At 52.3% G+C, this 18,683-nt stretch overlaps 17 non-coding genes and 14 pseudogenes across 17 annotated transcripts; all 31 read left to right on the forward strand.

Moving 5' to 3' along the window:
* Positions 1 to 62: 62 nt before the first annotated feature.
* LOC135600749 (5S ribosomal RNA) lies at positions 63 to 181 on the forward strand. The gene has a single exon (XR_010483062.1). It is a non-coding gene; the product is annotated as a 5S ribosomal RNA (ribosomal RNA).
* A 349-nt stretch (positions 182 to 530) lies between these two features.
* On the forward strand, positions 531 to 649 carry LOC135602127 (5S ribosomal RNA; annotated as a pseudogene).
* Positions 650 to 999: 350 nt separating this feature from the next.
* On the forward strand, positions 1,000 to 1,118 carry LOC135600688 (5S ribosomal RNA). Its single transcript, XR_010483004.1, has one exon. It is a non-coding gene; the product is annotated as a 5S ribosomal RNA (ribosomal RNA).
* A 349-nt stretch (positions 1,119 to 1,467) lies between these two features.
* Positions 1,468 to 1,586, forward strand: LOC135603152 (5S ribosomal RNA; annotated as a pseudogene).
* Positions 1,587 to 1,936: 350 nt separating this feature from the next.
* Positions 1,937 to 2,055, forward strand: LOC135599995 (5S ribosomal RNA). The gene has a single exon (XR_010482331.1). It is a non-coding gene; the product is annotated as a 5S ribosomal RNA (ribosomal RNA).
* A 350-nt stretch (positions 2,056 to 2,405) lies between these two features.
* Positions 2,406 to 2,524, forward strand: LOC135602597 (5S ribosomal RNA; annotated as a pseudogene).
* A 350-nt stretch (positions 2,525 to 2,874) lies between these two features.
* On the forward strand, positions 2,875 to 2,993 carry LOC135601245 (5S ribosomal RNA). The gene has a single exon (XR_010483544.1). It is a non-coding gene; the product is annotated as a 5S ribosomal RNA (ribosomal RNA).
* A 350-nt stretch (positions 2,994 to 3,343) lies between these two features.
* On the forward strand, positions 3,344 to 3,462 carry LOC135601577 (5S ribosomal RNA). The gene has a single exon (XR_010483867.1). It is a non-coding gene; the product is annotated as a 5S ribosomal RNA (ribosomal RNA).
* A 349-nt stretch (positions 3,463 to 3,811) lies between these two features.
* LOC135602072 (5S ribosomal RNA) lies at positions 3,812 to 3,930 on the forward strand (annotated as a pseudogene).
* A 350-nt stretch (positions 3,931 to 4,280) lies between these two features.
* On the forward strand, positions 4,281 to 4,399 carry LOC135599377 (5S ribosomal RNA). Its single transcript, XR_010481882.1, has one exon. It is a non-coding gene; the product is annotated as a 5S ribosomal RNA (ribosomal RNA).
* Positions 4,400 to 4,748: 349 nt separating this feature from the next.
* LOC135603172 (5S ribosomal RNA) lies at positions 4,749 to 4,867 on the forward strand (annotated as a pseudogene).
* A 350-nt stretch (positions 4,868 to 5,217) lies between these two features.
* Positions 5,218 to 5,336, forward strand: LOC135600081 (5S ribosomal RNA). The gene has a single exon (XR_010482413.1). It is a non-coding gene; the product is annotated as a 5S ribosomal RNA (ribosomal RNA).
* Positions 5,337 to 5,686: 350 nt separating this feature from the next.
* LOC135599753 (5S ribosomal RNA) lies at positions 5,687 to 5,805 on the forward strand. The gene has a single exon (XR_010482096.1). It is a non-coding gene; the product is annotated as a 5S ribosomal RNA (ribosomal RNA).
* A 350-nt stretch (positions 5,806 to 6,155) lies between these two features.
* Positions 6,156 to 6,274, forward strand: LOC135603448 (5S ribosomal RNA; annotated as a pseudogene).
* Positions 6,275 to 6,624: 350 nt separating this feature from the next.
* LOC135603841 (5S ribosomal RNA) lies at positions 6,625 to 6,743 on the forward strand. The gene has a single exon (XR_010484165.1). It is a non-coding gene; the product is annotated as a 5S ribosomal RNA (ribosomal RNA).
* Positions 6,744 to 7,267: 524 nt separating this feature from the next.
* On the forward strand, positions 7,268 to 7,386 carry LOC135601491 (5S ribosomal RNA). Its single transcript, XR_010483783.1, has one exon. It is a non-coding gene; the product is annotated as a 5S ribosomal RNA (ribosomal RNA).
* Positions 7,387 to 7,736: 350 nt separating this feature from the next.
* LOC135602470 (5S ribosomal RNA) lies at positions 7,737 to 7,855 on the forward strand (annotated as a pseudogene).
* Positions 7,856 to 12,442: 4,587 nt separating this feature from the next.
* On the forward strand, positions 12,443 to 12,561 carry LOC135601984 (5S ribosomal RNA; annotated as a pseudogene).
* A 350-nt stretch (positions 12,562 to 12,911) lies between these two features.
* LOC135601246 (5S ribosomal RNA) lies at positions 12,912 to 13,030 on the forward strand. The gene has a single exon (XR_010483545.1). It is a non-coding gene; the product is annotated as a 5S ribosomal RNA (ribosomal RNA).
* A 350-nt stretch (positions 13,031 to 13,380) lies between these two features.
* Positions 13,381 to 13,499, forward strand: LOC135602571 (5S ribosomal RNA; annotated as a pseudogene).
* Positions 13,500 to 13,849: 350 nt separating this feature from the next.
* LOC135601247 (5S ribosomal RNA) lies at positions 13,850 to 13,968 on the forward strand. Its single transcript, XR_010483546.1, has one exon. It is a non-coding gene; the product is annotated as a 5S ribosomal RNA (ribosomal RNA).
* A 350-nt stretch (positions 13,969 to 14,318) lies between these two features.
* On the forward strand, positions 14,319 to 14,437 carry LOC135601492 (5S ribosomal RNA). Its single transcript, XR_010483784.1, has one exon. It is a non-coding gene; the product is annotated as a 5S ribosomal RNA (ribosomal RNA).
* A 350-nt stretch (positions 14,438 to 14,787) lies between these two features.
* On the forward strand, positions 14,788 to 14,906 carry LOC135600684 (5S ribosomal RNA). Its single transcript, XR_010483000.1, has one exon. It is a non-coding gene; the product is annotated as a 5S ribosomal RNA (ribosomal RNA).
* A 350-nt stretch (positions 14,907 to 15,256) lies between these two features.
* On the forward strand, positions 15,257 to 15,375 carry LOC135601588 (5S ribosomal RNA). The gene has a single exon (XR_010483878.1). It is a non-coding gene; the product is annotated as a 5S ribosomal RNA (ribosomal RNA).
* Positions 15,376 to 15,725: 350 nt separating this feature from the next.
* On the forward strand, positions 15,726 to 15,844 carry LOC135602457 (5S ribosomal RNA; annotated as a pseudogene).
* Positions 15,845 to 16,194: 350 nt separating this feature from the next.
* On the forward strand, positions 16,195 to 16,313 carry LOC135599410 (5S ribosomal RNA; annotated as a pseudogene).
* Positions 16,314 to 16,663: 350 nt separating this feature from the next.
* On the forward strand, positions 16,664 to 16,782 carry LOC135601704 (5S ribosomal RNA; annotated as a pseudogene).
* A 350-nt stretch (positions 16,783 to 17,132) lies between these two features.
* Positions 17,133 to 17,251, forward strand: LOC135602151 (5S ribosomal RNA; annotated as a pseudogene).
* Positions 17,252 to 17,600: 349 nt separating this feature from the next.
* On the forward strand, positions 17,601 to 17,719 carry LOC135602090 (5S ribosomal RNA). Its single transcript, XR_010483950.1, has one exon. It is a non-coding gene; the product is annotated as a 5S ribosomal RNA (ribosomal RNA).
* Positions 17,720 to 18,069: 350 nt separating this feature from the next.
* Positions 18,070 to 18,187, forward strand: LOC135603950 (5S ribosomal RNA; annotated as a pseudogene).
* A 350-nt stretch (positions 18,188 to 18,537) lies between these two features.
* Positions 18,538 to 18,656, forward strand: LOC135600913 (5S ribosomal RNA). Its single transcript, XR_010483223.1, has one exon. It is a non-coding gene; the product is annotated as a 5S ribosomal RNA (ribosomal RNA).
* Positions 18,657 to 18,683: the final 27 nt, after the last annotated feature.

The following is an 18,683-nucleotide window of genomic DNA, read 5'->3' on the forward strand; positions in this document are numbered from 1 at the left end:
GCTCCGGACGTTGATACGCCGACCGCGACGTGCACATAGGCGAGGGACGAAGCACGCGAAACGGGTGCGATAATGCCAGCACTAAATCACCGGATCCCATCAAAACTCCGAAGTTAAGCGTGCTTGGGCTAGAGTAGTACTACGATGGGTGACCCCCTGGGAAGTCCTCGTGTTGCACTCCTTTTTGCATCCCGGGATACGAAATATCTCCCGTAGAGCTCCGAGACGATTGTTTTGGGGCTGGAAATTTGCTGTGACCGCTACGCTGTCAGTATCGAGGGGCTCGGAGAGAGCTTTCCGGATTGGGGTGCAATAACGATTCCGAGATCGTTCTAGAATGTGGCGATGGATTCGGCACGTGCTTGCCGTGATCGATACGCAGTTGTTGGGCTAGGGCTCGGAGAGAGCTTGCAATAGGGATTTCGTGAACGTTCGAGAAAGCGACGACGGTTTCGTGACGGGCAAGAGGCTCCGGACGTTGATGCGCCGACCGCGACGAGCACATAGGCGAGGGACGAAGCACGCGAAACGGGTGTGATAATGCCAGCACTAAATCACCAGATCCCATCAAAACACCAAAGTTAAGCGTGCTTGGGCCAGAGTAGTACTACGATGGGTGACCCCCTGGGAAGTCCTCGTGTTGCACTCCTTTTTGCATCCCGGGATACGAAACATCTCCCGTAGTGCTCCGAGATGATTGTTTTGGGGCTGGAAATTTGCTGTGACCGCTACGCAGTCAGTATCGAGGGGCTCGGAGAGAGCTTTCCGGATTGGGGTCGCAATAGCGATTCCGAGATCGTTCTAGAAAGTGCCGATGGTTTCGGCACGTGGTTGCCGTGTTCGATATGCAGTCGTCGGGCTAGGGCTCGGAGAGAGCTTGCAATAGGGATTTCGTGAACGTTCTAGAAAGCATCGACGGTTTCGTGACGGGCAAGAGGCTCCGGACGTTCATACGCCGACCGCGACGTGCACATAGGCGAGGGACGAAGCACGCGAAACGGGAGCGATAATGCGAGCACTAAATCACCGGATCCCATCAAAACTCCGAAGTTAAGCGTGCTTGGGCCAGAGTAGTACTACGATGGGTGACCCCCTGGGAAGTCCTCGTGTTGCACTCTTTTTTGCATCCCGGGATACGAAACATCTCCCGTAGAGCTTCGAGACGATTGTTTTGGGGCTGGAAATTTGCTGTGACCGCTACGCTGTCAGTATCGAGGGGCTCGGAAAGAGCTTTCCGGATTGGGGTGCAATAGCGATTCCGAGATCGTTCTAGAAAGTGGCGATGGATTCGGCACGTGCTTGCCGTGATCGATACGCAGTTGTTGGGCTAGGGCTCGGAGAGAGCTTGCAATAGGGATTTCGTGAACGTTCGAGAAAGCGACGACGGTTTCGTGACGGGCAAGAGGCTCCGGACGTTGATGCGCCGACCGCGACGAGCACATAGGCGAGGGACGAAGCACGCGAAACGGGTGTGATAATGCCAGCACTAAATCACCCGATCCCATCAAAACACCGAAGTTAAGCGTTCTTGGGCCAGAGTAGTACTACGATGGGTGACCCCCTGGGAAGTCCTCGTGTTGCACTCCTTTTTGCATCCCGGGATACGAAACATCTCCCGTAGAGCTCCGAGATGATTGTTTTGGGGCTGGAAATTTGCTGTGACCGCTACGCAATCAGTATCGAGGGGCTCGGAGAGAGCTTTCCGGATTGGGGTCGCAATAGCGATTCCGAGATCGTTCTAGAAAGTGCCGATGGTTTCGGCACGTGCTTGCTGTGTTCGATACGCAGTCGTCGGGCTAGGGCTCGGAGAGAGCTTGCAATAGGGATTTCGTGAACGTTCTAGAAAGCACCGACGATTTCGTGACGGGAAAGAGGCTCCGGACGTTGATACGCCGACCGCGACGTGCACATAGGCGAGGGACAAAGCACGCGAAACGGGAGCGATAATGCCAGCACTAAATCACCGGATCCCATCAAAACTCCGAAGTTAAGCGTGCTTGGGCCAGAGTAGTACTACGATGGGTGACCCCCTGGGAAGTCCTCGTTTTGCACTCCTTTTTGCATCCCGGGAAACGAAACATCTCCCGTAGAGCTCCGAGACGATTATTTTGGGGTTGGAAATTTGCTGTGACCGCTACGCTGTCAGTATCGAGGGGCTCGGAGAGAGCTTTCCGGATTGGGGTCGCAATAGCGATTCCGAGATCGTTCTAGAAAGTGCCGATGGTTTCGGCACGTGCTTGCCGTTATCGATACGCAGTCGTCGGGCTAGGGCTCGGAGAGAGCTTGCAATAGGGATTTCGTGAACGTTCGAGAAAGCGACGACGGTTTCGTGACGGGCAAGAGGCTCCGGACGTTGATGCGCCGACCGCGACGAGCACATAGGCGAGGGACGAAGCACGCGAAACGGGTGTGATAATGCCAGCACTAAATCACCAGATCCAATCAAAACACCGAAGTTAAGCGTGCTTGGGCCAGAGTAGTACTACGATGGGTGACCCCCTGGGAAGTCCTCGTGTTGCACTCCTTTTTGCATCCCGGGATACGAAACATCTCCCGTAGAGCTCCGAGACGATTGTTTTGGGGTTGGAAATTTGCTGTGACCGCTACGCTGTCAGTATCGAGGGGCTCGGAGAGAGCTTTCCGGATTGGGGTCGCAATAGCGATTCCGAGATCGTTCTAGAAAGTGCCGATGGTTTCGGCACGTGCTTGCCGTTATCGATACGCAGTCGTCGGGCTAGGGCTCGGAGAGAGCTTGCAATAGGGATTTCGTGAACGTTCGAGAAAGCGACGACGGTTTCGTGACGGGCAAGAGGCTCCGGACATTGATGCGCCGACCGCGACGAGCACATAGGCGAGGGACGAAGCACGCGAAACGGGTGTGATAATGCCAGCACTAAATCACCAGATCCCATCAAAACACCGAAGTTAAGCGTGCTTGGGCCAGAGTAGTACTACGATGGGTGACCCCCTGGGAAGTCCTCGTGTTGCACTCCTTTTTGCATCCCGGGATACGAAACATCTCCCGTAGAGCTCCGAGACGATTGTTTTGGGGCTGGAAATTTGTTGTGACCGCTACGAAGTTAGTATCGAGGGGCTCGGAGAGAGCTTTCCGGATTGGGGTCGCAAAAGCGATTCCGAGATAGTTCTAGAAAGTGCCGATGGTTTCGGCACGTGCTTGCCGTGATGGATACGTAGTCGTCGGGCTAGGGCTCGGAGAGAGCTTGCAATAGGGATTTCGTGAATGTTCTAGAAAGCACCGACGGTTTCGTGACGGGCAAGAGGCTCCGGACGTTGATACGCCGACCGCGACGTGCACATAGGCGAGGGACGAAGCACGCGAAACGGGTGCGATAATGCCAGCACTAAATCACCGGATCCCATCAAAACTCCGAAGTTAAGCGTGCTTGGGCCAGAGTAGTACTACGATGGGTGACCCCCTGGGAAGTCCTCGTGTTGCACTCCTTTTTGCATCCCGGGATACGAAACATCACCCGTAGAGCTCCGAGACGATTGTTTTGGGGCTGGAAATTTGCTGTGACCGCTACGCTGTCAGTATCGAGGGGCTCGGAGAGAGCTTTCCGGATTGTGGTGCAATAGCGATTCCGAGATCGTTCTAGAAAGTGACGATGGATTCGGCACGTGCTTGCCGTGATCGATACGCAGTCGTCGGGCTAGGGCTCGGAGAGAGCTTGCAATAGGGATTTCGTGAACGTTCGAGAAAGCGACGACGGTTTCGTGACGGGCAAGAGGCTCCGGACGTTGATGCGCCGACCGCGACGAGCACATAGGCGAGGGACGAAGCACGCGAAACGGGTGTGATAATGCCAGCACTAAATCACCAGATCCCTTCAAAACACCGAAGTTAAGCGTGCTTGGGCCAGAGTAGTACTACGATGGGTGACCCCCTGGGAAGTCCTCGTGTTGCACTCCTTTTTGCATCCCGGGATACGAAACATCTCCCGTAGAGCTCCGAGATGATTGTTATGGGGCTGGAAATTTGTTGTGACCGCTACGCAGTCAGTATCGAGGGGCTCGGAGAGAGCTTTCCGGATTGGGGTCGCAATAGCGATTCCGAGATTGTTCTAGAAAGTGTCGATGGTTTCGGCACGTGCTTGCCGTGTTCGATACGCAGTCGTCGGGGTAGGGCTCGGAGAGAGCTTGCAATAGGGATTTCGTGAACGTTCTAGAAAGCACCGACGGTTTCGTGACGGGCAAGAGGCTCCGGACGTTGATACGCCGACCGCGACGTGCACATAGGCGAGGGACGAAGCACGCGAAACGGGAGCGATAATGCCAGCACTAAATCACCGGATCCCATCAAAACTCCGAAGTTAAGCGTGCTTGGGCCAGAGTAGTACTACGATGGGTGACCCCCTGGGAAGTCCTCGTGTTGCACTCCTTTTTGCATCCCGGGATACGAAACATCTCCCGTAGAGCTCCGAGACGATTGTTTTGGGGCTGGAAATTTGCTGTGACCGCAACGCTGTCAGTATCGAGGGGCTCGGAGAGAGCTTTCCGGATTGGGGTGCAATAGCGATTCCGAGATCGTTCTAGAAAGTGACGATGGCTTCGGCACGTGCTTGCCGTGATCGATACGCAGTCGTTGGGCTAGGGCTCGGAGAGAGCTTGCAATAGGGATTTCGAGAACGTTCGAGAAAGCGACGACGGTTTCGTGACGGGCAAGAGGCTCCGGACGTTGATGCGCCGACCGCGACGAGCACATAGGCGAGGGACGAAGCACGCGAAACGGGTGTGATAATGGCAGCGCTAAATCACCAGATCCCATCAAAACACCGAAGTTAAGCGTGCTTGGGCCAGAGTAGTACTACGATGGGTGACCCCCTGGGAAGTCCTCGTGTTGCACTCCTTTTTGCATCCCGGGATCTGAAACATCTCCCGTAGAGCTCCGAGATGATTGTTTTGGGGTTGGAAATTTGCTGTGACCGCTACGCTGTCAGTATCGAGGGGCTCGGACAGAGCTTTCCGGATTGGGGTCGCAATAGCGATTCCGAGATCGTTCTAGAAAGTGCCGATGGTTTCGGCACGTGATTGCCGTGATCAATACGCAGTCGTCGGGCTAGGGCTCGGAGAGAGCTTGCAATAGGGATTTCGTGAACGTTCGAGAAAGCGACGACGGTTTCGTGACGGGCAAGAGGCTCCGGACGTTGATGCGCCGACCGCGACGTGGTCATAGGCGAGGGACAAAGCACGCGAAACGGGTGCGATAATGCCGGCACTAAATCACCGGATCCCATGAAACCTCCGAAGTTAAGCGTGCTTGGGCCAGAGTAGTACTACGATGGGTGACCCCCTGGGAAGTCCTCGTGTTGCACTCCTTTTTGCATCCCGGGATACGAAACATCTCCCGTAGAGCTCCGAGACGATTGTTTTGGGGTTGGAAATTTGCTGTGACCGCTACGCAGTCAGTATCGAAGGGCTCGGAGAGAGCTTTCCGGATTGGGGTCGCAATAGCGATTCCGAGATCGTTCTAGAAAGTGGCGATGGTTTCGGCACGTGCTTGCCGTGATAGATACGCAGTCGTCGGGCTAGGGCTCGGAAAGAGCTTGCAATAGGGATTTCGTGAACGTTCAAGAAAGCGACGACGGTTTCGTGACGGGCAAGAGGCTCCGGACATTGATGCGCCGACCGCGACGAGCACATAGGCGAGGGATGAAGCACGCGAAACGAGTGTGATAATGCCAGCACTAAATCACCAGATCCCATCAAAACTCCGAAGTTAAGCGTGCTTGGGCCAGAGTAGTACTACGATGGGTGACCCCCTGGGAAGTCCTCGTGTTGCACTCCTTTTTGCATCCCGGGATACGAAACACCTCCCGTAGAGCTCCGAGACGATTGTTTTGGGGCTGGAAATTTGCTGTGACCGCTACGCTGTCAGTATCGAGGGGCTCGGAGAGAGCTTTCCGGATTGGGGTCGCAATAGCGATTCCGAGATCGTTCTAGAAAGTGCCGATGGTTTCGCCACGTGCTTGCCGTGATCGATACGCAGTCGTCGGGCTAGGGCTCGGAGAGAGCTTGCAATAGGGATTTCGTGAACGTTCGAGAAAGCGACGACGGTTTCGTGACGGGCAAGAGGCTCCGGACATTGATGCGCCGACCGCGACGTGCACATAGGCGAGGGACGAAGCACGCGAAACGGGTGTGATAATGCCAGCACTAAATCACTAGATCCCATCAAAACACCGAAGTTAAGCGTGCTTGGGCCAGAGTAGTACTACGATGGGTGAACCCCTGGGAAGTCCTCGTGTTGCACTCCTTTTTGCATCCCGGGATACGAAACATCTCTCGTAGAGCTCCGAGATGATTGTTTTGGGGCTGGAAATTTGCTGTGACCGCTACGCTGTCAGTATCGAGGGGCTCGGAGAGAGCTTTCCGGATTGGGGTCGCAATAGCGATTCCGAGATCGTTCTAGAAAGTGACGATGGATTCGGCACGTGCTTGCCGTGATCGATACGCAATCGTCGGGCTAGGGCTCGGAGAGAGCTTGTAATAGGGATTTCGTGAACGTTCTAGAAAGCGCCGACGGTTTCGTGACGGGCATGAGGCTCCGGACGTTGATACGCCGACCACGACGTGCACATAGGCGAGGGACGAAGCACGCGAAACGAGTGCGATAATGCCAGCACTAAATCACCGGATACCATCAAAACTCCGAAGTTAAGCGTGCTTGGGCCAGAGTAGTACTACGATGGGTGACCCCCTGGGAAGTCCTCGTGTTGCACTCCTTTTTGCATCCCGGGATACGAAACATCTCCCGTAGAGCTCCGAGACGATTGTTTTGGGGTTGGAAATTTGCTGTGACCGCTACGCAGTCAGTATCGAGGGGCTCGGAGAGAGCTTTCCGGATTGGGGTCGCAATAGCGATTCTGAGATCGTTCTAGAAAGTGCCGATGGTTTCGCCACGTGCTTGCCGTGATCGATACGCAGTCGTCGGGCTAGGGCTCGAAGAGAGCTTGCAGTAGGGATTTCGTGAACGTTCGAGAAAGCGACGACGGTTTCGTGTCGGGCAAGAGGCTCTGGACGTTGATGCGCCGACCGCGACGTGCACATAGGCGAGGGACGAAGCTCGCGAAACAGGTGTGATAATGCCAACACTAAATCACCATATTCTAGGGCTCGGAGAGAGCTTGCAATAGGGATTTCGTGAACGTTCGAGAAAGCGCCGACGGTTTCGTGACGGGCAAGAGGCTCCGGACGTTGATGCGCCGACCGCGACATCCACATAGGCGAGGGACGAAGCTCGCGAAACGGGTGCGATAATGGCAGCACTAAATCACCGGATCCCATCAAAACACCGAAGTTAAGCGTGCTTGGGCCAGAGTAGTACTACGATGGGTGACCCCCTGGGAAGTCCTCGTGTTGCACTCCTTTTTGCATCCAGGGATACGAAACATCTCCCGTAGAGCTCCGAGACGATTGTTTTGGGGTTGGAAATTTGCTGTGACCGCTACGCAGTCAGTATCGAGGGGCTCGGAGAGAGCTTTCCGGATTGGGGTCGCAATAGCGATTCCGAGATCGTTCTAGAAAGTGCCGATGGTTTCGGCACGTGCTTGCCGTGATCGATACGCAGTCGTCGGGCTAGGGCTCGGAGAGAGCTTGCAATAGGGATTTCGTGAACGTTCGAGAAAGCGACGACGGTTTCGTGACGGGCAAGAGGCTCCGGACGTTGATGCGCCGACCGCGACGAGCACATAGGCGAGGGACGAAGCACGCGAAACAGGTGCGATAATGCCAGCACTAAATCACCAGATCCCATCAAAACACCAAAGTTAAGCGTGCTTGGGCCAGAGTAGTACTACGATGGGTGACCCCCTGGGAAGTCCTCGTGTTGCACTCCTTTTTGCATCCCGGGATACGAAACATCTCCCGTAGAGCTCCGAGATGATTGTTTTGGGGCTGGAAATTTGCTGTGACCGCTACGCAGTCAGTATCGAGGGGCTCGGAGAGAGCTTTCCGGATTGGGGTCGCTATAGCGATTCCGAGATCGTTCTAGAACGTGCCGATGGTTTCGGCACGTGCTTGCCGTGATCGATACGCAGTCGTCGGGCTAGGGCTCGGAGAGAGCTTGCAATAGGGATTTCGTGAACGTTCGAGAAAGCGACGACGGTTTCGTGACGGGCAAGAGGCTCCGGACGTTGATGCGCCGACCGCGACGTGCACATATGTAATATCCCTCACTTTTAAAAATTATTAATAAAGATTTATTTATAAATCGGGGGACCTATATGTAAATATGGAAATTTCAAGGACTAAACTGTTAAGTTGTAAAAAGAAGAAAATAAAGAAAACCGAAAATTTCGGTTTTATCCCACCGCCTCCCATGCTCTCTCTGTTTGTCGAAGAAACAGAGAGAAGCGGTGGGGCGTTGGGAGAAGAAGAAGAGAAGTAGAGGGAGAAGAGAAGAAGAGGGAAAAGAAGAGAGGAAGAAGAAGGAGAAGAAAAAAAAAGAAGAAGTAGAAGAGAGGGAAGATGGAGAGGAGGAAGAGAGGCAGCTGCAGCAGCTAGGGCTGCAGCACCTCTGTTTTCCGCAGGTGGAAACAGACGAGAGGATGTGTGGGGCGTTGAGGATGAAAAGGGAAGAAGAAGAAGAAGAAGAAGAAGAAGAGAGGAGGATAGCTGCGGCAAGGCTGCAGCTAGGAGGTGTGTGGCCTTGGGGAGGAAAAAGGGAAAGAGGAGAAGAAGAGAAGGAGAAGAAGAGGGAAAAGAGAGGGAAGAGGGAGAGGAGCGAAAGGTGGCAGCAGCTAGGGCTGCAGCACCTCTGTTTCCTGCAGGTGGAAACAGAGGAGAGGTGTGGGGCGTTCGAAGAGGAGAAGAAGAAGAAGAGGAAGAGAAGAAGAAGAGGAAGCAGGAGAAGAGGTGGTGATGCCTCTGTTCCTGCAGAGGAAACAGAGGAGAGGGTATGTGTGACGCCGGGGAGGAGGAGGGAAGAAGAAGAGGAGAAGAAGAGAAGGGAAAGGAGGAGCTGCGGCTGCGGCGGTGGCAGCTGCGGCTGGAAGAGAAGGAGAAGAAGAGAAGGTGAGGAAGAAGAGAAGAAGAAGAAAGGAAGGAGAAGGAGAAGAAGAGGGAAAAGAGAGGGAAGAGGGAGAGGAGCGAGAGGTGGCTGCAGCACCTCTGTTTCCTGCAGGTGGAAACAGAGGAGAGGTGTGGGGCGTTCGAAGAGGAGAAGGGAAAGAAGTAGCTGCGGCTGCGGCAGTGGCAGCTGCAGCTATGGCAGGGAAAGAGGAAGAGAAAGGAAGAAGGGAAGGAGAGGAAGAAGAGAAGGGAAAGAAGGGGCTGCGGCTGCGGCGATGGCAGCTGCAGTTGGAAGAGAAGAAGGAGAGGAAGATGAGCAGGGGAGGAAGAAGAGGTTGTGGCCGCGGCTGAGGCTGCGACTGCAGCAGTGCAGCTGGGAAAGAAGAGAAGGAAAGGAAGAAGAAAAGAAAGGAAAAGGGAAGAAGAAAGGAAGAGGAGAAGGAGAGGCAGCTGTGGCAGTGGCAGCTGCAGCTGGAAGAGAAGGAGAGGAAATAGAGCAGGGGAGAAAGAAGAGGCTGCGGCTGTGGTGGCTGCGGCCATGGTTGCGACGGCGGCAGTTGCAGCTGGGAAAGAAAAGAAAGGAAAGGGGGAAAAAGGGGCTGCGGACGGGATTGCGGCCGCAGCGGTAGCGACTGCGTATACAGCAGTTATGTCTGCGAGAGAAGGGAGGAAGGAAGGTAGTGCGGTGGAAGGGGCTACGATTGTGGCAGCGGCAGTGGCGACGGCTATGGCAGCTGCGTTTGGGAAAGAAAAAGAAGGAATGAGAGTACGAGAGAGCAGGTGACTGTGCCTCGATGTGCGACACGTGGTGTAGTTGCGAAGAAAGGAAGAAAACGGGAGCACAAAACGAAACAGAGAGAGGACACGGAGGAAAAGTAGAAGGATTTGGGCTGGCACCTTCTTTGGATCTTCGGATCGAAATCTTTGAAAGGCAAGTGTTCTAACTTTTTCTATTGCAAGCTTTCTAGTCTTTTCTCTTGCAAGTTTCCCGCTTGTTTCGATCCTTTCTATTGCAAATGTTTCGATCCTTTCTATTGCAAGTTCCCTGATCGTTTCTCCTATAATTGCTCTGATATGTCTTATTGCAAGTATCCTGATCTTTCCTCACTGTCATTTTTATCTCTACATTTGCTTTGAATATGAGGAACTTTGAATTGTTCTAGCCTTGCATTTGTTATATCTCCTGTTTAGACGTAACGATTCGAATCTGTGCAACTTTTGAGATTCTGACCTTTTGATACCGAGCTGCCTATTAGTCTTTGTTGGAAACTCTGATTTGTTCAAAACTGATTTCATTGGAAACTAGACTCGTAGACCTTTCTTTGATATATGGATTGAAAGATTTGGAATTCAAACACCTGTCCAGTTATCTGTTGAATCTGACATTATGAATTCTGCCAACAGAGATTTTGTTCTACGACACTTGCTTACCAAATTATTTGTAACTCTCTCTGTTGGACAGTTCAATTCATATGAAGCCTGTCTTATCTGAAAGTATTATCCAATGATTACTTCTGAGTAAATTGGAGCACGATTGATAGTTTGAATCATTTGTTCAATGTGCCTTCTGTATTCTGCCAGAAATCGAGCTTTGGTCGATTTCTCATATTCTGGTTTCATTCCTGTGGAAATTGATATCTTTTAGCTTTCTCATTCAATTGAGCTTTATAATACTGCTTTGAATTCTTGTATGCTCTTGTCCTTAAAATTATTGCATTCTTGAAAACTGTTGTGTAACGTTTATGCTATATCGTATTGACTCATATAGGCACATGTATATCCTATTGTTCCGCATTTGCTTTCGATATGTGCCTATTCCAGTTTCATTCCTTTTGGACATTGAATTCATCAAATCTTCTTATTGAATTGAGTTATATGTGATTGCTTGGATTCTATATGTGCCCTTGCTTTCAATTCCTTTCAAATCTGAATATACTTGTGAAAGATTATTGCTTACTTCGGATTGACTCGTAAAGGCACATGTACGCTTTATTGTTCCGCGTGTGCTTCCGATATATGCTACTTATTGTTGAAACTGCCCTTTTGTACTCTGGTGTGTGGGATTGTCTGGACCTTTGCCAGAAATGGTAAAGGGTATGCGCTGATTTGCCCGCTTTGTGGGGTCCCGCTATGTGGGATATTGCTTAGAGCCTGCGTTGCTCTGCCGGCCCCCTTTGACTTCACCTAGACGTGGGTGGATGGAGCTCCCAGACGTGGGAGACTTTTGTCAGGTCGTCATTCAGAAATGGATGAATCACATTCTGACTGAGATCCCACTACACCTTCTGTATGTTTGATATGATATCCAGAGCTTTGGTTATGTGTTTCTGTACATGCTTTGGATAAGATTGATATGTTTGCAACGTCAAAGACGACGTTTGAGCTTCTGTACGATATTTGTTTTTGTTATGCTCTGAAGTGCTTCATTCACTGATAATATGCTTCGAAATGTTCCATATGTCGTTGATATGCTCCGGAACATTTCATCTGCCATTGATATGCTCCAATTACTCTGTGCTCCATTTGCTATGAACTGATATGTTCTGAAATGTCCTATCTGCCATTGATAAGCTCCGATATGTTTCCTTTGTTACTGATATGCTCCAATTACTCTGTGCTCCATTTGTTATGAACTGATATGTTCTGAAATGTCCTATCTGCCATTGATATGTTCCAATTACTCTATGCTCCATTCGTTACGGATCAAATATGCTTTGAATGACATGATACGTATGATTTGGTATCTATTGAGATGGTATCCTTGAGAATTCTTGTATTCTGCCTTGCATTATGATACCTTACTCGTTTGAAACCGTTCCTTTTGTTCTGAATATGCTTTGTCACTTGCTGAGCCGTTTTTGGCTCACTCCGTTGTTATATAAATCTTTCAGGTCAGCTTGTCACTCTTCGAGATGTTGATTTGGGCTGAGGCAGTGGATAGCTATTCAGAATTATGGGCAAGTCTGGGTGGTTATTATGATATTGTTGTATAAGTATGTTTTGTATGTAATGAAATGTTGTCGATGAATCGAAATTGATATACTGTGTAAAAGGGTTAGAAGATCTCTCTTATTTGGAATTTCGGAATGTTAAGTCTAATTTATGGTGATATGAACTTATGGTGAATTGTTGGAGTTCTGATTGTATAATTTATTTAGCTTGTGGATTTATAAATGTTGTTCATTTTTTTGTCAAGTTGGCTTGGGTTGCCATAAATGTGAATTATCGAGTGATGTGATTTATGATTTTAAAATGCACAGGTTTTATGGATGTGAATATGAATAGAATGTTTTTCAGTGTCCTCAAACGTTAGTTTGGATCCTGGATTGGTCTGTGATGAAAATTGTTTTAATATCATGGATAATATTTTGAGGGGCGTGACAACATAGGCGAGGGACGAAGCACGCGAAACGGGTGTGATAATGCCAGCACTAAATCACCAGATCCCATCAAAACACCGAAGTTAAGCGTGCTTGGGCCAGAGTAGTACTACGATGGGTGACCCCCTAGGAAGTCCTCGTGTTGCACTCCTTTTTGCATCCCAGGATACGAAACATCTCCCGTAGAGCTCCCAGACGATTGTTTTAGGGCTGGAAATTTGCTGTGACCGCTACGCTGTCAGTATCGAGGGGCTCGGAGAGAGCTTTCCGGATTGGGGTCGCAATAGCGATTCCGAGATCGTTCTAGAAAGTGACGATGGATTCGGCACGTGCTTGCCGTGATCGATACGCAGTCGTTGGGCTAGGGCTCGGAGAGAGCTTGGAATAGGGATTTCGTGAACGTTCGAGAAAGCGCCGACGGTTTCGTGACGGGCAAGAGGCTCCGGACGTTGATGCGCCGACCGCGACGAGCACATAGGCGAGGGACGAAGCACGCGAAACGGGTGTGATAATGCCAGCACTAAATCACCAGATCCCATCAAAACACCGAAGTTAAGCGTGCTTGGGCCAGAGTAGTACTACGATGGGTGACCCCCTGGGAAGTCCTCGTGTTGCACTCCTTTTTGCATCCCGGGATACGAAACATCTCCCGTAGAGCTTCGAGACGATTGTTTTGGGGCTGGAAATTTGCTGTGACCGCTACGTTGTCAGTATCGAGGGGCTCGGACAGAGCTTTCCGGATTGGGGTCGCAATAGCGATTCCGAGATCGTTCTAGAAAGTGACGATGGATTCGGCACGTGCTTACCGTGATCGATACGCAATCGTCGGGCTAGGGCTCGGAGAGAGCTTGCAATAGGGATTTCGTGAACGTTCGAGAAAGCGCCGACGGTTTCGTGACGAGCAAGAGGCTCCGGACGTTGATGCGCCGACCGCGACGTCCACATAGGCGAGGGACGAAGCTCGCGAAACGGGTGCGATAATGACAGCACTAAATCACCGGATCCCATCAAAACACCGAAGTTAAGCATGCTTGGGCCAGAGTAGTACTACGATGGGTGACCCCCTGGGAAGTCCTCGTGTTGCACTCCTTTTTACATCCCGGGATACGAAACATCTCCCATAGAGCTCCGAGACATTTGTTTTGGGGTTGGAAATTTGCTTTGACCGCTACGCAGTCAGTATCGAGGGGCACGGAGAGAGCTTTCCGGATTGGGGTCGCAATAGCGATTCCGAGATCGTTCTGGAAAGTGCCGATGGTTTCGGCACGTGCTTGCCGTGATCGATACGCAGTCGTCGGGCTAGGGCTCGGAGAGAGCTTGCAATAGGGATTTCGTGAACGTTCGAGAAAGCAACGACGGTTTCGTGACGGGCAAGAGGCTCCGGACGTTGATGCGCCGACCGCGACGTGCACATAGGCGAGGGACGAAGCACGTGAAACGGGTGTGATAATGCCAGCACTAAATCACCAGATCCCATCAAAACACCGAAGTTAAGCGTGCTTGGGCCAGAGTAGTACTACGATGGGTGACCCCCTGGGAAGTCCTCGTGTTGCACTCCTTTTTGCATCCCGGGATACGAAACATCTCCCGTAGAGCTCCGAGACGATTGTTTTGGGGCTGGAAATTTGCTGTGACCGCTACGCTGTCAGTATCGAGGGGCTCGGAGAGAGCTTTCCGGATTGGGGTCGCAATAGCGATTCCGAGATCGTTCTAGAAAGTGACGATGGATTCGGCACGTGCTTGCCGTGATCGATACGCAGTCGTCGGGCTAGGGCTCGGAGAGAGCTTGCAATAGTGATTTCGTGAAAGTTCGAGAAAGCGACGATGGTTTCGTGACGTGCAAGAGGCTCCGGACGTTGATGCGCCGATCGCGACGTCCACATAGGCGAGGGACGAAGCTCGCGAAATGGGTGCGATAATGGCAGCACTAAATCACCGGATCCCATCAAAACACCGAAGTTAAGCGTGCTTGGGCCAGAGTAGTACTACGATGGGTGACCCCCTGGGAAGTCCTCGTGTTGCACTCCTTTTTGCATCCCGGGATACGAAACATCTCCCGTAGAGCTCCGAGACGTTTGTTTTGGGGTTGGAAATTTTCTTTGACCGCTACGCAGTCAGTATCGAGGGGCTCGGAGAGAGCTTTCCGGATTGGGATCGCAATAGGGATTCCGAGATCGTTCTAGAAAGTGCCGATGGTTTTGGCACGTGCTTGCCGTGATCGATACGCAGTCGTCGGGCTAGGTCTCGGAGAGAGCTTGCAATAGGGATTTCGTGAACGTTCGAGAAAGCGCCGACGGTTTCGTGACGGGCAAGAGGCTCAGGACGTTGATGCGCCGACCGCGACGTGCACATAGGCGAGGGACGAACCACGCGAAACGGGTGCGATAATGCCAGCACTAAATCACCAGATCCCATCAAAACACCGAAGTTAAGCGTGCTTGGGCCAGAGTAGTACTACGATGGGTGACCCCCTGGGAAGTTCTCGTGTTGCACTCCTTTTTGCATCCCGGGATGCGAAACATCTCCCGTAGAGCTCCGAGACGATTGTTTTGGGGCTGGAAATTTGCTGTGACCGCTACGCTATCAGTATCGAGGGGCTCGGAGAGAGCTTTCCGGATTGGGGTCGCAATAGCGATTCCGAGATCGTTCTAGAAAGTGCCGATGGATTCGGCACGCGCTTGCCATGATCGATACACAGGCGTCGGGCTAGGGCTCGGAGAGAGCTTGCAATAGGGATTTCGTGAACGTTCGAGAAAGCGCCGACGGTTTCGTGACGGGCAAGAGGCTCCGGACGTTGATACGCCGACCGCGACGTGCACATAGGCGAGGGACGAAGCACGCGAAACGGGTGCGATAATGCCAGCACTAAATCACCGGATCCCATCAAAACTCCGAAGTTAAGCGTGCTTGGGCCAGAGTAGTACTACGATGGGTGACCCCCTGGGAAGTCCTCGTGTTGCACTCCTTTTTGCATCCCGGGATACGAAACATCTCCCGTAGAGCTCCGAGATGATTGTTTTGGGGTTGGAAATTTGCTGTGACCGCTACGCTGTCAGTATCTAGGGGCTCGGAGAGAGCTTTCCGGATTGGGGTCGCAATAGCGATTCCGAGATCGTTCTAGAAAGTGCCGATGGTTTCGGCACATGCTTGCCGTGATCGATACGCAGTCGTCGGGCTAGGGCTCGGATAGAGCTTGCAATAGGGATTTCGTGAACGTTCGAGAAAGCGCCGACGGTTTCGTGACGGGCAAGAGGCTCCGGACGTTGATACGCCGACCGTGACGTGCACATAGGCGAGGAACGAAGCACGCGAAACAGGTGCGATAATGGCAGCACTAAATCACCGGATCCCATCAAAACACCGAAGTTAAGCGTGCTTGGGCCAGAGTAGTACTACGATGGGTGACCCCTTGGGAAGTCCTCGTGTTGCACTCCTTTTTGCATCCCGGGATAAGAAACATCTCCCGTAGAGCTCCTAGACGTTTGTTTTGGGGTTGGATATTTGCTTCGACCGCTACGCAGTCAGTATCGAGGGGCTCGGAGAGAGCTTTCCGGATTGGGGTCGCAATAGCGATTCCGAGATCGTTCTAGAAAGTGCCGATGGTTTCGGCACGTGTTTGCCGTGATTGATACGCAGTCGTCGGGCTAGGGCTCGGAGAGAGCTTGCAATAGGGATTTCGTGAATGTTCGAGAAAGCGCCGACGGTTTCGTGACGGGCAAGAGGCTCCGGACGTTGATTCGCCGACCGCGACGTGCACATAGGCGAGGGACGAACCACGCGAAACGGGTGCGATAATGCCAGCACTAAATGACCAGATCCCGTCAAAACACCTAAGTTAAGCGTGCATGGGCCAGAGTAGTAATACGACGGGTGACCCCCTGGGAAGTCCTCGTGTTGCATTCCTTTTTGCATCCCGGGATACGAAACATCTCCCATAGAGCTCCGAGACGATTGTTTTGGGGCTGGAAATTTGCTGTGACCGCTACGCAGTCAGTATCGAGGGGCTCGGAGAGAGCTTTCCGGATTGGGGTCGCAATAGCGATTCCGAGATCGTTCTAGAAAGTGCCGATGGATTCGGCACGCGCTTTCCGTGATCGATACGCAGTCGTCGGGCTAGGGCTCGGAGAGAGCTTGCAATAGGGATTTCGTGAACGTTCGAGAAAGCGCCGATGGTTTCGTGACGGGCAAGAGGCTCCGGACGTTGATACGCCGACCGCTACGTCCACATAGGCGAGGGACGAAGCTCGCGAAACGGGTGCGATAATGGTAGCACTAAATCACCAGATCCCATCAAAACTCCGAAGTTAAGCGTGCTTGGGCCAGAGTAGTACTACGATGGGTGACCCCTTGGGAAGTCCTCGTGTTGCACTCCTTTTTGCATCCCGGGATACGAAACATCTCCCGTAGAGCTCCGAGACGATTGTTTTGGGGTTGGAAATTTGCTGTGACCGCTACGCAGTCAGTATCGAGGGACTCGGACAGAGCTTTCCGGATTGGGGTCACAATAGCGATTCCGAGATCATTCTAGAAAGTGCCGATGGTTTCGGCACGTGCTTGTCGAGATCGATACGCAGTCGTCGGGCTAGGGCTCGGAGAGAGCTTGCAATAGGGATTTCGTGAACGTTCGAGAAAGCGACGACGGTTTTGTGCCGGGCAAGAGGCTCCGGACGTTGATGCGCTGACCACGACGAGCACATAGGCGAGGGACGAAGCACGCGAAACGGGTGCGATAATGCCAGCACTAAATCACCAGATCCCATCAAAACACCAAAGTTAAGCGTGCTTGGGCCAGAGTAGTACTACGATGGGTGACCCCCTGGGAAGTACTCGTGTTGCACTCCTTTTTGCATCCCGGGATACGAAACATCTCCCGTAGAGCTCCGAGACGATTGTTTTGGGGCTGGAAATTTGCTGTGACCGCTACGCAGTCAGTATCGAGGGGCTTGGAGAGAGCTTTCCGGATTGGGTCGCAATAGCGATTCCGAGATCGTTCTAGAAAGTGACGATGGATTCGGCACGTGCTTGCCATGATCGATACGCAGTCGTCGGGCTAGGGCTCGGAGAGAGCTTGCAATAGGGATTTCGTGAACGTTCGAGAAAGCGACGACGGTTTCATGACGGGCAAGAGGCTCCGGACATTGATACGCCGACCACGACGTGCACATAGGCGAGGGACGAAGCACGTGAAACGGGTGCGATAATGCCAGCACTAAATCACCGGATCCCATCAAAACTCCGAAGTTAAGCGTGCTTGGGCCAGAGTAGTACTACGATGGGTGACCCCTTGGGAAGTCCTCGTGTTGCACTCCTTTTTGCATCCCGGGATACGAAACATCTCCCGTAGAGCTCCGAGACGATTGTTTTGGGGTTGGAAATTTGCTGTGACTGCTACGTCGTCAGTATCGAGGGGCTCGGAGAGAGCTTTCCGGATTGGGGTCGCAATAGCGATTCCGAGATCGTTCTAGAAAGTGTCGATGGTTTCGGCACGTGCTTGCCGTGATCGATACGCAGTCGTCGGGCTAGGGCTCGGAGAGAGCTTGCAATAGGGATTTCGTGAACGTTCGAGAAAGCGCCGACGGTTTCGTGACGGTCAAGAGGCTCCGGACGTTGATACGCCGACCATGACGTGCACATAGACGAGGGACGAAGCACGCGAAACGGGTGCGATAATGCAGCACTAAATCATCGGATCCCATCAAAACTCCGAAGTTAAGCGTGCTTGGGCCAGAGTAGTACTACGATGGGTGGCCCCCTGGTAAGTCCTCGTGTTGCACTCCTTTTTGCATCCCGGGATACGAAACATCTCCCGTAGAGCTCCAAGACGATTGTTTTGGGGCTGGAAATTTGCTGTGACCGCTACGCTGTCAGTATCGAGGGGCTCGGAGAGAGCTTTCCGAATTGGGGTCGCAATAGCGATTCCGAGATCGTTCTAGAAAGTGCCGATGGTTTCGGCATGTGCTTGCCGAGATCGATACGCAGTCGTCGGGCTAGGGCTCGGAGAGAGCTTGCAATAGGGATTTCGTGAACGTTCGAGAAAGCGCCGACGGTTTCGTGACGGGCAAGAGGCTCCGGACGTTGATACGCCGACCATGACGTGCACATAGACGAGGGACGAAGCACGCAAAACGGGTGCGATAATGCCAGCACTAAATCACCGGATCCCATCAAAACTCCGAAGTTAAGCGTGCTTGCGCCAGAGTAGTACTACGATGGGTGGCCCCCTGGGAAGTCCTCGTGTTGCACTCCTTTTTGCATCCCGGGATACGAAACATC

Source organism: Musa acuminata, chromosome BXJ2-1 (assembly GCF_036884655.1).
Source record: "Musa acuminata AAA Group cultivar baxijiao chromosome BXJ2-1, Cavendish_Baxijiao_AAA, whole genome shotgun sequence".
NCBI classification, from domain to species: domain Eukaryota; kingdom Viridiplantae; phylum Streptophyta; class Magnoliopsida; order Zingiberales; family Musaceae; genus Musa; species Musa acuminata.